Here is a 14101-nt window from a genome sequence, read left to right on the forward strand (position 1 = left end):
AAACATGCAATGTTTTGGCCTCAACTATCCTTGGTGGGAGTGAATTCCACAGGCTGACCACACTCTAGGTGGAGGAAGTTTTCCTTATCTCTGTCCTAAATTGTATACCTTGTATCCTCAGACTGTGATGCCTGGTTCTGGATCACCATCAGGAACACGCTTACCCTATCGAGAATTTTATAGGTTTTTATGGGATTCCCCCCTCATTCTTCTGAACTCCAGCAAATACAATCCTACTCAGTCTCTCTTCCCACGTCAGTCCCTCCAGCCTAGGAATCTGTCTGGTAAACCTTTTCTGCAATCCCTCTCGAGCAAGAACATCCTTCCTCGGGTAACGAAATTAAAACTGCACACAATATTCCAGGTGTGGCCTCATCAAGGCTCTGTCTAATTGCAGCAGGACATCTCTACTCCTGTACTTGAATCCTCTCGCTATGAAGGCCAACACACCCATTGCCTTTTTTACTGCCTGTTGCACCTGCATGCTTACCTTCAGTTATTGGTGTACAAGGACATGCAATTCTCATTGCACATTTCCCTCTCCTAATTTATGGGCATTCAGATAGTAATCTGCCTTCCCATTTTGGCTACTAAAGTGGATAACCTCCCCTTTATCCAAATTATACAGCATCTGCCATTCAATTGCCCACTCACTCAACTTATCCAAATCACACTGAAGCATCTCTGCATCCTCACTCTCCCACCAAGCTTTGTGTCATCTGCAAATTTAGCGATATTACATTTAGTTTCCTAATCTAAATCATTGAAATATATATAGTGAATCGCTGGGTCCCAGCACTGATCCCTGCAGTACCCCACTCGTCACTGCGTGCCATTTGGGAAAAGACCCGTTTATTCCTACTCTTTGTTTCCTGTCTGCCAACCAGTTTTCTATCTATCTCAATACACTATGCCCAATCCTGTGCACTTTAATTTTACACACTAACCTCTTATGTGGGACTTTGTGGAAAACCTTCTGAAAGTCCAAATAAACCACATCCACTGGTTCCCCTCATCAACTCTGCTAGTTACATCCTTGAAGAATTCCAGTAGATTTGTCAAGCATGATTTCCCTGTTATAAATCCATGCTGTTTCTATCCAATCCTGCCACTGTCTTCCAAGTGTTTTGATATAAAATCTTTGATAATGGATTCTAGAATTTTCCCCACTACTGCCATCAGGCTTACTGGTCTACAATTCTCTGTTTTCTCTCAATCCCACTATTTAAAAAGGGAGATAACATTAGCTATCCTCCAGCCTGTGGGAACTGTTCCAGAGTCTATAGAATCTTGGAAGATGACCACCAATGCATCCAATATTTCTTGGGCCACTTCCTTAAGTACTTTGGGATGCAGATTATCAGGCCTTAGGGATTTATCGACCTTCAATCCTATCAGTTTCCTCAACACCATTTCTCTACTCATACTGATCATCTTCAGTTCCTCTCTCTCTCCAAACCCTGTGTTCTCCAAAATTTCTGGTAACTTATTTGTGAACTCCTTTGTGAAGACAGAACCAAAGTATGTATTCAGTTGGTCAGCCATTTCTTTGTTCCCCATTATAAATTTCCCTGTTTCTGATTGTAAGGCACCTACATTTTTATTCACCAATCTTTCTCCTCACATACCTGTAGAAACATTTACAGTCAGTTTTTATGTTCTCTGCAAGCTCATTCTAGAAATCTATTTTTCACTTCTTAATCAGTCCTCTTGGTCCTCCTTTGCTGAATTCTAAACTACTCTCAATCCTTAGTCTGTGGTTTTCTTGGTCAATTTGTATGCCTCTCCCTTGTATCTAATACTTTCTCTAATTTCCCTTGTAACCCATGGTGTGGTCACCTTTCCAGATTTACTTTAGTGCTAGACAGAAATAAACAATTGTTGCAGTTCACCCATGGGCTCCTTAAATGTTTGTCATGGCCTATTCATCATCATCCCTTTAAGTAAAGTTTCCCAATCTATCATACCCAACTCGCACCTCATGTCATCGTAGTTTCCTTTATGATTCAGGACCCTAGTCTCAGAATCAACAATTCTATCATATTATGGTCACTCATTTCCAAGGGGGTTGCCAATTATTCCTTTCTCATTACACTATAGCCAATCTAAAGTCGCCTACTCTCTCGTTGGTTCCATAATGTATTGGTCCAGAAAACCATCCCACATATACTCCAGAAATTTCTCCTGTATGGTTTAATGACTAATTTGTTTTGTCCAATTTTTATATAGATTAAAATCACCCATAATTGCAGACAGTCCTTATTGCATGCATCTCTAATTTCCTCACCACTGCAGATTGAGGGTCTATATACAACCCTTATGAACATTTTTTGCCCCTTGGTGTTTCTTGCCCATATAAATTCGACATTGTCGGAGCTAATATCCTTAATTTTTTCTTTAACCAGCAATGCAACTCCACCACCTTTACCTTTTCATCTGTCCTTCCTAAATGCTGAATACCCCTGGATGTTCAGTTTCCATCCCTGGTCACCCTGTTTCCGCAATCCTGACTATTTAATACCTGTTTACATCAATTTGCACAATTAATTCATCCACTTCATTGCAAATGCTCCACGTGTTAAGGAACAAAGCCTTTAGACTCGTCTTTTTAACATTACTTGACCTGTTCACTGGTCCACTATTTTTCACTGAGGCCCTGTTTGAATCTGGCTCTTGGTTTCTCTGTGTCACTTTTCTTATTCCCCTTTTCTATCTTTGGTTTTTGTCCTTGATTTTCCCTCTCCCTGACTCCTTGTATAGGTTCCCACCTCCCTGCCATTTTAGCTTAAACCCTCCCCAACCACTCTAGCAAATACTCCCCCGGGACATCAGTCCTGGTTCTGCACAGGTGTAACCTGTCCAGTTTGTACTGCTCCCTTCTCCCCCAGAACCAGTCCAATTGCCTCAGGAATCTGAAGCCTTTCCCTCACACCATCTCTTCAGCCACTTATTCATCCGATATATCCTGCTATTTCTACTCTGAAAAGTACATGGCACTGGTAGTAATCCTGAGATCACTACCTTTGAGATCTAACTTCTCAGTTTTCTTCCAGATTCCCTACATTCTGCTTTAGGACCTTATCCCTTGTTAAAGATGTTTAACGAAGACTATAACACATGACACTCGCATCCCATATCAGCAAAATTCAATGAGCAAGAAGTCTTCACTTTGTTTTGCATTCTCCTCCCAATTAACCTCAGCCAAACAGATTATCTAGTCTTTTTTTGTTCCTATTTAGATAACCTTGTTTGCAAAGTGATTGGCACATTAGCTTACATAACACATCACATCAAAGCAATCTAATGTGTACAGCGCTATGATATATTCTGAAAGCTTTGTTCCAGCATGCTCTAAATTTTAAGCTTTAGCATATAATTTTGAACCTTTGGAGAAAAACAAATTCAGGAAAAAAAAAATCACATTTGTAAAGTTACGCAAAGTTAAGATTTTAAAGGGATTGTGTCCCTATAATACTACCACTTAATGCATCTAGTTATGGTGCAACTAGTTGTAGGTTAATTAGTACAGGGCTTCCCAAATTATGGCTTGTGACCCCCAGTGGGGTGTTGAGATGATATTTCGGGGTCGCAAGCTCTGACTGCTTCTGTCTTTTTTGAAGTCTTCAAGTAGCTTGGAATGAATTGATCTGTGATTGGCAAGTGGCTTTAGATCTTGCTTTTCAGGCACTCAAATGGCCCGATTCTTTCCAGTTTTCTACCCATGTCTCCTGAGGGTGTTTTCTGCCCTACTACCTTGAGCATTAGCAACCTTCTGTTTTTTTTCCCTGCATGGGCATTATGTTCTTTCCTGAGCAGGGACCGTAAGTGTTAATTCATCTTGCATGCCATAAAACAAGGCTTCTCAAACTGGTTATGATCCCACTGACAATTTTGGGGTTGTGAGCTCCAAAAGAGCTACCATGAAGCCCGGACTGAATTTAAACAGCTGCAAACTCCCGTTTAATCCTCATGTCTTTGTTGCCGGTGAGCATAGAACATTACAGCGTAGTACAGGCCCTTCGGCCCTCGATGTTGCGCCGACCAGTGGTACCAATCTAAAGCCCCTCTAATCTACACTATTCCAATATCATCCATATGTTTATCCAATAACCACTTGAACGCTCTCAACGTTGACGAGGTAGAACATAGAGCATGGCCAAACGGACAGATATGAGCCCTGATTACTGCTGTGAAAAGGCAAGTGTTTTAATCAGAGTGTGCAATTGCTAAGACTTGCTCAGAACTGCTGTGTGTAGGTAGGCTAGATTTAAAATAAACATTTGCTGAATTCTACAGTGATTGTGTGAAGAAAATTCTGGATCAGACTTCATAGTTACAGCCAAGCATTACAGAAAAAGTGTACTGCAAGCTGAACAAAAGGATAGTTATCCCTTTAATTCCAAAAGTAAATAGTTACTCTCAGCAGCTAAAGTGTCAGCCTATTCCCGCACAGCAGCTGAAGGTCTATCCTACTCAACAACTCTTGTACCCCCTAAATTTTCACAGGGTCACATGAAGTCTGGTACATTAAAATGGGGTCACACCAAGGAGAGTGTTTGGGAAGCACTGCCATTACAGCTGGGTTTGATCCTATCCTCATATGATGTCCATGCACATATCCACAAATGTCCAAAATTACTTACATGTGTGCAATACAGAGGAATCAAAGATCTCATCGAACTCTATGTATGAAGCTGAGAGCTGTTTCATATTTACCTCTTTACCTGCATCATTGGGCACTCGGTCAGTTGTGCTATCTTATCAAACTGAGATATTGCCCATAACTTCTGTTCCCCAGGATGCCTTAATGGAGGTAAGGGAGATGAGTTACCCCAAAAGATGCATGGGAGTGGAGAACCCCACTCCCTGGAATCCTACCTAAAGATTCCACTACAATTGCCCGGGAAGTCCAAACTTCCATAGGGCGATTACCCTGCACTGACAGCCATCCAAAACTCCGATTTAATTTGCAGTCTTTGGCTGGTTCTGACTGTCCTACGGGAATAGTTACCCAGAAAAGATTTGAATAATTAAAACCACTGTACCTCCATAGGTGGCTACAGTTTTGGACCCCCTATCCACACTGGGCCCCCATACTACCTCCCCAGTGGTGCCCCCCAACTATTCCCCCAGTCCGCTATTGGTTTAGTATGGACTGAAATTGAAGGAAGTAGTGAGATATTGTGTCTAAAGGCAGTTATTGATGCTCTGCGAAATTCTTTCTTCTCACTCAATTATTTAAAAACGTATTATTTGCAAAACAGCATCAACAATATTTGCACCTGTTATATTTAGATAATCTCTGTAAAAACTGATTTATTTTGCAAACTTCCAGTTAATAGCTAAAAGGATGTCATGATAAGAATTGACAGACTTTTACTATAATAAAAGACTGAAAGCATTTTTTTCTAAAAACTGTCTTTCGAGGCAATTTATTCTTTAAAGCACAAAACATAGCATTCCCCCTTTTCTTTTAGCACAAGCAAAAACGCACTTCACAGATGCACTGTTCTTTAAGTAGACGTGCAATTCCCCCGAAACAGGTCCAATGTGATTCCTAGCTCCCAAGAGTTTGTTTCAGATATTTTTCCTGCTCATCTTGGAAACATTTAATCTCAGAGCTGTCTTTGACAGTGACGTTTTCCCCCTGGAGCGGCTTCCTCCAATGCAAGTTCGGTGCATCTTCCAGCCTCGTTAAACTCCTCATGGATTTGGTTGTTGTAATCTGAGCACAAGCTCCCACCTGTATTCCTGCTTGGTGAACCACAGCATCTTGCTGCCTAGAGCTGTTCTCCCGCTGCTATCCTGGCAGACTAACTTGTCTGAGAGTTTGAGGGATATCTTAGAACCCTTCCCCTTGCAATGCCCATCTCCATGGCAGTGTGAATCACATGAGTCTTCTGTCCAGATTGAAAAGTTGTTTGGCTATTCTTGAGATCCCAACTCTTTTATATTCGAAGTAAATGGGACAGTTTAAAGCACAATTGTTTACAGACCAACATTCTCTACACTTTATAAAAGAAAATTACTGCGGATGTTTTGACAAAGGGTCACCTGGACTCGAAACGTCAGCTCTTTCCTCTCCTTACAGATGCTGCCTTGCCTGTTGAGATTTTCCAGCATTTTCTCTTTTGGTTTCTTTACACTTTGTAGGACTTTGGAAACTCTGTTACAATTATTGCATTTGTAAGGTGGTTATGTTTTTCACTGTGCATTTAGTTGAAGTGCGGGTGGCACGGTGGCGCAGTGGTTAGCACTGCTGCTTCTCAGCACCAGGGCCCCATGATCAATTCTGGCTTCAGGTCACTCTCTGTGTGGAGTTTGCACTTCTCCTCATGTCAGCATGGGTTTCCTCCAGGTGCTCCGGTTTCCTCCCACAGTCCAAAGATATGTGGGTTTTTAAAGTTTTTTTTAAAGTTTATTTATTAGTCACAAGTAAGGCTTACATTAACACTGTAATGAAGTTACTGTGAAATTCCCCTAGTCGCCACAGACCGGCGTCTGTTCGGGTCAATGCACCTAACCAGCACGTCTTTCATAATGTGGGAGGGAACCGGCGCACCCGGAGGAAACCCACGCAGACACGGGGAGAACGTGCAAACTCCACACAGTGACCCAAGCTGGGAATCGAACCCGGTTCCCTGGCGTTGTGAAGCAGCAGTGCTAACCACTGTGCCACCGTGTTAGGTTGATTGCCCCATAGTCTCAGGGAGACGAGCAAGGTAAATCGGTGGGGTTACACTGCCGGGGTGGGATTTTTGTCAGTGCACACTTGATGGGCTGAATTTTCTCCTCCTGCGCTGTAGGGATTCTGAGGCTATAAATGGACAGTCTACAAATGGACGCACAACTGTTTACAAACCAACATTCTCTATACTTTCTGGGACTTTGGAAACTCAGTGTTACAATTATTGCATTTGTAAAGTGGTTGCGTTTCGGGACTGTGCCTTCAGTTGAAGGTAAAATGAAGGGATCATGTGACCTGCCGTCGTCCCCAAGTGTAAAACACCTTGCACCGTCTTCCCTGTAAAACAACCTGTGCCACCTCGGATCTCTAACAATCAAACCATCCAGGTTTACTGTCAGGTAAACTTCAGAATCGGTCACGTGCCTCACCACAATTCTTTTTAATCTTAAATTAGACGCCGGGGCAAATTTTCCCGTCTTGGCCGCCTTGGGAATTGGAGCGGGTGAGGGGTGGACCATGGAAAGGTCCGTTGACCTTGGGTGGGATTTTCCGGTTTCGGGGCAAGCGAGGCTGGAAATTCCCGCCCACAGTCACAAAACATAGCAATCTTATAAACCTAAGCATTGTAACAACTCTACTTTGAGTCGCAAGGTTAAATGGTATTATTTCTGAAAACTCATGTTCCAGTTTTCCAACATGTACTTTTCCTCTACTTCCGATTGTAATGATGGAATCAAATTTTATTATTGTTGTTTCATGTATGCTTGTAAACATTTGCTCAGAAACATGAATTTTTGTTTTGCTGCAGATTCTGGCACTCGTCAACCTTTGGCTTTACTTGTTAACACTGGCTGCATTTAAAAGGTAAGGACATTAAAATACACCAATATGTGTACTGTAAATAAAATTTCCTCTCTCCAAGGTAATGCAGAGGTGAGAGTATGTAAGATTAATGCATAATCCAGAGATTTATGAACTAATTGGCATTTGCAACATGTTAATTCAATACCCCTATCAGTGTTTTTCTTCAGATAGCTAAATTATGTAATGGAGACTAAATTACCATGGTTAAAGAAATAATTTTAAGATTCTGATTGTCTGTCCATTTACTTTGTCCCACTGTGGAAAAAATATTTTGGCATGAAAACAGCAATCGTGTTTTCATTATGATTTAAAATAACTAGGTTGTTTGTCATAAAACAAAACGTGTTTCTTCCTTTAAGTGGAGACGTGGTGACCCTTTAGGTTCAGCTATCCCAAGTACTTGCACAACATTGCATACTCTGTTGGCTCCCATGATCCTACATATCAGTGTCCTTCATTCCCAACCTTTCAGAATGGAAACATTTGCATAAGGGCTGTAGGATTCCTCTTTCCAACCAAATACATCCAACCTTCTGATTTCTTCCAGGGGGAGCCCTCCGCTGGTTGGAGTCATACCTGGCATAAAGGAAGGCAGTTATGGTGGGTTGGAGGTCAGTCATCTCAGCTCCAGGGCATCAGTGCAGGATTTCTTCAGGGTAGTGTCCTCGGCCCAGCCATCTACAGCTGCTTCATCAATGTTCTTCCTGTCAGCATAAGGTCAGAAGTGGAGATGTTCACTTTTGACTGCACAATGTTCAGCACCATTCATGACTTTTCAAATACTGAAGCAGTCCATGACCAAATGCAACAAGACCTGAACAATATCCAGGCTTGGGCTGACAAGTGGCAAGTAACATTTGCGCTACACAAGTGCCAGGCAACGACCAAATCCAATAAGAGAGGATCTAACCATTATTCCTTGACATTCAATGGCATTGCCATTGTTGAATGTCCCACTATCAATATCCTGGGACTTACCATTTGACCAGAAACTGAGCTGGACTAGCTATATAAACACTGTGGCTACAAGATCTGGTCAAAGGCTGGGAATCCTGCGGCAAGTAACTCGCCACCTGACTGCCCAAAGCCTGTCCACCATCTGCAAGGCACAGATGAGGAGTGTGATGGAATACTCTTGGCCTGCTTGGATGAGTGCAGCTCCAAAAATACTCCAGGTACTCTATACCAACGAGGACAATGCATCCTGCTTGATTGCTATTGTATCGGACCTGGGTTCGATTCCTGGCCTGGGTCACTGTCTGTGTGGAGTTTGCACATTCTCCTCGTGTTTGCATGGGTTTCCTCCCACAGTCCAAAGATGTGTAGGTTAGGTTGATTGGCCATGCTAAAATTGCCCCTTAGTGTCCTGACATGCGTAGATTAGAGGGATTAGCGGGCAAAATATGTAGGGATATGGGGATAGGGCCTGGGTGGGATTGTGGTCAGGGCAGACTCGACGGGCCAAATAGCCTCTTTCTGCACTATAGGATTTCTGTGATTCTATGCTACCCATTCCACAAACATTCAATCGCTCCACTACCAATGAATAGTGGCAGCCGTGTGTACCATCTACAAGATGCACTGCAAGAACTCACCAATATTCCTTTGACAGAATCTTTCAAACCCACCACCACTACCATCTAGAAGGACAAAAGCAGCAGAGACCTGGGAACACAACCACCTCGAGGTTTTCCTCCAAGTCACTTCCCTCCTGACTTGGAACTATATCATTGTTCCTTCACTGTTGCTCGGTCAAAATCCTGGAAATCCCTTCCTAACAGCATTGTTGGTGTACCTACAGCTTAGGGAGGCAGCAGTTCAAGAAGACAGCTCACCACCACCTTCTCAAGGGCAACTAGGGATGGGCAATAAATGCTGGCATAGACAGTGACACCCTCATCCAGTAAATGAATGTACAGTGCATTCTAATGCTGGAGGCTTGCAACTGTGTGGCTGGTAAATGTTGACAATGTTGTCATTCAAAATGTTGATATTAAAGAATTACTCAGAAATCTTGACATTGGTAAGAGACTATACACAAAGTACACGTCGTAAAATCTATTGTAGCTAATTGTGCAACATGCCTGTGGTGATTGAGAGTCAAGACAATGAATGACTGATCTATGCAGACTTGGAAGATTCTGTGCTGAAATCCATTGTGTTGAAATGATTGCCCAATGATTCACTACCTCTGCATTGTGGAAGTGAGTATCAGCTGGGAGTCCATTCCTGATTTGTAATCCTGTGAAGGTCATACATCTGCACTTTTTAATTGACTGCAATGTCCCTTACTGCTGAATCGCTTGTACAGTGTTCGCTAACTGCCTCACAGATGGGAAAAGGGAAGTACCTTTGAAAGGTACTACTGATCAACTAGCTCCCATGGAACCACATGCACGAATAGGCTCAATGGTTTACATTTTTGTTAGATGTTATACTTGGATTAGTCAGTGATACTGAATTGGCTGCCAAGGCTCATCTCTCTTGCTAACGGGAATGTGTCTTTCCTTACTTGCCCATTATCTAAGTTGGACAACAATGAAACTCTGAATGAAAAACCCTCTTCACAGAACTTGAGCTCAGTGTTGTCAAGTGATTCTTTCGACTGGGGCTAAGGCTATGAACAAATCAACTCTTTATTTATTTAACATGAATAATTAAAAGAACTGTCATTTACATGCTTCACTAGTTTTGATTTGTCAAAAGCAATAATGTTCTCCTGTTTTATCCTTAACCAGTTTCTCACTTGCGAGGCAGAATACTGGCCCGGTCTCTGCTGTCTGACTCACCAGATGTAGGCTCGACAATTTGTTTATAGAGCTGTAGGTCAAAAAGACTATAAAGAATAATCAGCACTCTACTTTCAAAGACTCCATGTCTTCACTCCAGATATAGTTGACAATCAAAAGCACTATCGCAGCATGACATTCAACTAGCCTATTTTGAAATTGTATGGGACTGCTTGATTCATTGACCTGTGCCAAATACTTCAAATTGCATATGATGGCTTGTAATTAACACAACATGCAACCAACTATCGAAGATAATATCAAGTAGAGCATTATCAGTGACTGCATTTCATTGACGTCATCATACTAAACTCCCTTAAAATGTTTGAATATCATTTTGGAGATGTTTGATTTTTAAGGGTCACAGAAGAGTGTCTCTTCTTGGCAAAATGGGGGGTGTATTGAAATATCCAAATTTGATTTGCAGAAATCAGCGTCCAAATATTGGCTTCATTTCCATCATCTCATAATTCTCATTTTTCAGTATTGTATAGTGTTTAAATGCCAAAGAGAAAATCTGAATGTACATAGTGCATGTTTGAATGCATTTTTCTAAGACAGTTTAAGGTCAGTGAAGGATATTAACTCTTCAACTTTTCATGTGCTCAATTCCTAAGTTTGGTTTCCCACTTCAGAGACTACAAAGCCAATTGTTGTATCCATTCTGTTAAACAGTAAAAATTCTAGCACAGGAGCTTACCTCGCCTGTGCTGATGGTTGTTCTTCAAAAGACTGTATTAACTGCAACCTCATTTTCTGCATATTCTTTTTATTTCTCTCTCTGGTATTTCCACAATGCATCTGGATCAATTGTGGTCTGTTCCACCCTTGTCTCCAAAGGCAGGACTTTCATGTCACTAGGATATCAATCTTTTTACTGAATAATGTGATCATTTGTGTCTTTAAAATGTTGAAACAGATTGCAATAGTAGAATTTTCCTTTTTGTTTGCATGCTGTAATTCATTATGGACACATTAACTTGAGAGTACATTTGTAGTTATGAATTAACATTGAGTGTGTGTTACAGTGAAGGATATAGTAGATGGTTTTAAAAAAAGGTCTCCTTGGCAGGTAAAGAAATACCATCCTTTTAGTGTTTCTATTAGAAATTGTTGGTGGAAACATGCTGTGTGACTGGAAGAGTTACTTTCTGCATTGGACTGAGTCAAAATTACATTGTAGAGGAAGTTGGCAGAATGAATTACTTTTTATCTGGTTTGAGTAGGCTAGATGAGATCTTGTAAGGAAACATGTTGTTGCCTTTGGCCTTTCTGTGATGCATTGTGCTGAAGGTGAAAGTGCTTTAAGTGCATCTTTTAGTGGTACATTTACCGCAAGCAATTCTGGTATGTTATTTTGGTGATCTGGCTGAGGAGTTTGTCCACTGACAGTACGTATTATACTAATTAGGAGAGATTGTGTCCTTTGTCTCTAACGTACAAGTTTGTTATTCAAAAGAGCATCATTTAGTACACTGAATTAAAGGAACAAAGTTTGCACTTATACTTTTGTTTTCCCAAGATATGATCCTTCTGAGTCCTATTAACTGGAAAGTACTGACGAGAAGAAAGTGTGGTGAAAGTAGTGAAGCAATTGCATTGACCAAATTTATTTGGCAAATATAAACACTACTTGACATTGATAATATAGTTTCAGCATTTAGTGTATCAAGAAACATTTTGAAAAATGAATTGAATCCTCTTTTTCAAGTGCTGCTGTTCTTTTGAAATTGAATGTTGAAATTTCATTCAAAATTTTGCCAGTTCTAATAGTCAATATGCAGTGCATTGTGAGACTGGCTCTGAATATATTTTAGAAAGTTGCTGGTAATATAAAAGAATGGAAACTATGACTGGTTGAATGTATTCTTGGTGGACGTTACTGCAGTTCAGAGTGAAATATTGATCTATTCCGGTAGACTAATTCCGGTAAAATAATTTTAGGTGCATTATAGGCAAGGGCGAATGGTTAAATTTCATCTTTATTAAACAAGGAAAAAATATTCTTGCCTCTTTTTATATACATTCATGTACTATCATTAGATGTTAGTAGCACGCAAAGCATAGTTGTAGTATCTTGTGCTCAGATATTAATGTACCCTGTGAATCCTTTTTAGTGGATGCCTGAAATCTGATGGAAATTTTCAAGATACTAAAGGGAACAGATAGTATACATAGGGGAAGTTATTTCTGCTGGCTGGGAGAGTCCAGGACTAAGTGCATAGACAGAAAATTAGAGCTAGACATTTCTGGAATGAATTTAGAAAACACTTCTTCATGTGTAGCAGAAGCTGGGAACTCTTTTCTGTAAGCAGCAATTGATGCAAGGTCATTTGTGGATTTTAAATCTGAGATTTGATGGATTTTTGCTCATTAAAGGTATAGAGGGATACATCCAAACAAGGAACCGGAGTAGGCCATCCAGCCCTTGAGCGTGCTCTACCATTTAATAAGATCATGGTTTATCTGATAGTAATCTCAAATCTGCATCCCATCTACCCCCAATAACCTATCACCCCCTTGCACACCAAGAATCTATCCACCCCTGCCTTAAAAATAATCAAAGACTCGGCTTCCACCACCTTTTCAGGAAGAGAGTTCCAAAGATTCATGACCCTCGAAGCGACTAACAAGGCCTCATCTCTGTTTTAAATAGGTGACTCCTTGTTTTTAAACAGTGATCCCGAGTTCTAGATTCTTCCTCAAGAGGAAACATCCCCTCAGAATCTTGCATGTTTCAATCAAGCCGCCTCTAACCCTTCTAAACTGCTGCGGATACAAGCCTCACCTTTCCACATAAGACAACCTGCCCATTCCAGGTATTAATCTGGTAGACCTTCCCTGAGCTGCCTCCAACACATTTGCGTTCTTCCTTAAATAAGGTGATCACTACTGTACGCAGTACTCAAGATGTGGTCTCACAAGTGCCCTGTACAACTGAAGCATAACCTTCATAATGTTTTGTATTGAATTCCCCTCTCAATAAATGGTAACATTCTAGAAGCTTTCCTGATTGCTTGTCATACCTGCATATTAGCCTTTTGTGATTCATGCACTAGGACCCCAGAATGTGGGGCAAAAAGAAATATATAAAACCTAGGTCACAGAGCAACCATGATCTCGTTGAATGGTAGAACTGGCTCAAGGAGTCAAATGGTCTACTCCTTTTATCAGTGAGCTCTGAATTATGTTTCTCATTAAAAAGAAAGTTGCAACATTTAGTGGCACAACATTTTTAAATCAAATTTTAGGCAACTGGATGGACTTTTCAAGTACAGGTTAACAGGAAGTGTTCTGGTAGATAGCAATTTCTGATGCTGAACAAAATTAGTTGAATTCTTATCTATTGGATACACACTACTGTGGTGGTTTGAAAAACATGGCAAGATCAAAGTGACCCAATTGAGTTCTGAATTACTTTCTCACAGACTGAAGTGCCACTGCACGACATGACAGGGCAACACAATGATCATTTGAAAATTATTTGATTAGCAGTACTTCTGGAACATTGCACATATGCTTCAGCCTATTGTTGTGTCTTTCCTATGTAAGTTTCTTTCGCCAATTTATACAATTGCCTTGATTATAAAATAATTGCATCCTGTAGTTACTTCCTGGCACATTATAAGCATCTATAAATGGGATTATCCTAAAATAACATGGATGAAAAACACTGGGGACACATTATTTCCAATCTTGTGCTGTTTGGAAGGCTCTGGCCCTTGTTGGACACTTTGCCCAAATGTCTCATCTGTACAAG

General features: G+C 40.9%; 1 protein-coding gene across 7 annotated transcripts in view; it reads left to right on the top strand.

Annotated features, from left to right (window-relative positions):
• LOC144500698 (signal transducer and activator of transcription 5B-like) overlaps nucleotides 1-14101 on the top strand; it is a 152233-nt gene that overhangs the window by 80271 nt on the left and 57861 nt on the right. For all 7 annotated transcript variants that reach the window (XM_078224030.1, XM_078224028.1, XM_078224025.1 and 4 more), the window contains one exon: nucleotides 7497-7552. The gene's annotated coding sequence lies outside the window, so the exon portion shown is untranslated. The remainder of the gene's footprint in view (nucleotides 1-7496; nucleotides 7553-14101) is intronic.

The sequence above is a fragment of the Mustelus asterias genome, chromosome 11 (genome assembly GCF_964213995.1).
Source record: "Mustelus asterias chromosome 11, sMusAst1.hap1.1, whole genome shotgun sequence".
Classification (NCBI taxonomy): domain Eukaryota; kingdom Metazoa; phylum Chordata; class Chondrichthyes; order Carcharhiniformes; family Triakidae; genus Mustelus; species Mustelus asterias.